This window comes from Palaemon carinicauda, chromosome 7 (assembly GCF_036898095.1).
Source record: "Palaemon carinicauda isolate YSFRI2023 chromosome 7, ASM3689809v2, whole genome shotgun sequence".
NCBI lineage: Eukaryota > Metazoa > Arthropoda > Malacostraca > Decapoda > Palaemonidae > Palaemon > Palaemon carinicauda.
In genome coordinates, this window is record NC_090731.1 from 69,781,454 (window position 1) to 69,783,953 (window position 2,500).

Genomic DNA, 2,500 nt, shown 5'->3' on the forward strand with positions numbered 1-2,500 from the left:
AACTAGAAAAGGGATTTTAACGTAACAAGCCAGAGTTTATAAAAGCATGGATACACAAGGTCAACAACTTTATTTCATTATTATTATTATTATTATTATTATTATTATTATTATTATTATTATTATTATTATTATTATTAATAAAAATATAATTATTACTACTACTACCTAAGTTACAACCTTAGTTGGAAAAGCAGGATGCTATAATCCCAAACTCTTCAACAGAGAAAAAAATAGCCCAGTGAAGAAAGGAAACAATGGAATAAACTACAAGAGAAGTAATAAACAATCAATATAAAATATTTTAAGAACAGTGACATCAGTAAAAAGGAAATTATTGCAAGAGATAGAAATTTAAATATAAATAAAATTGCGATGTTAGAAGTGTGTGTATATGTTATTAGTTTTACAGTAGAGTAACGAGGTTACTCTAAATAACGTTATTACCTATTTTTTTTTTGTCGAAAAAAAAAATGTAAACTAAAATTATGACTGATTATGTGAATTGGACATTTTGCTTGACAGTGACCTTGACCTTCCAAAATTTAATCATTCCCAGCATTTTACATATCAGTTACTCCCTGCAAGTTTCTCTACGATATGGACTGTGGCCAGGAAGCTATTCAGAAACAAACACACACACACACACACACACACACAATCAGGGAGGTAAAACATAACCTCCTTCAAACTTCATTGGCGTAGGTAATAAATTGTTTTCCGATTAAATGCAAACAAAAAATATGACTGATTACCTGAATTCATTACTATACGATTCGAATTGTGGCCAGGGAGCTGTTTGCAATCAAACACACTAACAGCGGTGAAAATATAACCTCCTTCCAACCTCGTTATGGAGGAGGGGAGGTAATTGCTTGCATAATTAGACCAATCTCAACCTATATCTTTATCCTCCCCCCCCCCCCCCCAAACAAAAAGATAATAATAAAATCAAGCGATTATCTGTTTAATACAAAAAATCAAATGCAGTAAATTAGGTTTGCCTTAATAAGAAGCCTCAAGCCTTATGCAGGAAATATTTACTTAGGAGACAATCTATCGCAAAATATGAATATATTAAGAATCTAAATATTCAAACTTTAATACTTTAAAGAATTGGAATCCCTCAAGCTTTTATTTTCAAAATCTCATTACGAATTATGGACTGGGTGTTATAAAACACGGTAATATTGTGAAATCTTAATATCTATCGTATGTTATCTGCAGCATAATAGTTAATTGTGCCATGATTCGAAAAAAAAAAATAGAAGATTAAACCCCGACCACTATAAGAAGAAATTAGTTTGGATTTATCTTCAACTTTTTTAAGAAAGTTCATGTTATTTTATGTCTTTAGTTACAGTTTCATTTCGATTATGTCATTGTGCTTCCGTTCACTTATTTCATTTCTGTATAATCAATCCTCATAGCTAATTCCTTATCTTCAAAGAGAAGTAAATTTCTAGGTACTTCTTGAGTAACTCTGGTTAGGTTCTTTTTGTCGCCTCTTCAATTTGTTGAAGAAGATCAGCGATTGTCTCGAAGTATGTTTCAAGAAATTCTATCCCGCATAACAATAAAAAATATATTATGGCGTCACAAAAAATTATAAATTGAACAACCAAGTTAGGACCAGGGACGGTCAAGCAATGGCTGCTGATGACTCAGCAGGTAGACCTATAGGCTCACCTAACCCACCCACCCTACCTATCCTTAGCTCACAAGAATAGTGTGATTGCATTGACCAAAGAAACTAACGAGTTTGAGCGGGACTTTAACCCCAGAGTGGTGATCATCAATTAGGGAGTAATATTGTGAAATCAGAATATCACGCCATGTGGATGAAGAATATATCAAGAGATTTTTTCCCGCGTAACAATCATAAATATATCATGGCGTCACAAACATGTATAAAGAGAACAAATAGTTTCATTTACCTTTCGGAGACAGACAAACGAATCTATGGGTCGGTTCGCTGCGGCCATATTTTGTATTTTCTTCTTAACACAATTGAAGCACTACGAGATCAATGTATCCGGAGAATCTGGTGTCTCGATCTTTTGTATTCCTCTAAAAGTTGAAGTCAACACAATAGGTTACCAGCCAAGGTACAAAAATCCAGTGGCGCCCGAACTATCCCAAAACTAGAACTGGACCTTTCATACTGTTCTCTGGTCTGTGGTAAACAGATTAGTCCAGTAGATTGCCAGGATACCTCTGGACAGGCGGCTCGTAGACTAACTGTCTTATCCATAATCCACCAAGATAAACGTAGAAAGGACGGTAGTGTGGTAAAATATGGATGATCCCTAATACCCACAAGGAGGTTCTTGGATCCTGAAGGTCAATGTAGGGCCAGGGGTCTTGACCTGTGGATTTATCACAGAACGGCTTTAAGGGTTAAAAGGCTTAATTTTCAAGAATAGATTTACCCTTCAAGTCACAGTGTGGCAATAATAGACAGGAGGCTGTAAACATCAAAGACTTCCCAGGGAAACCA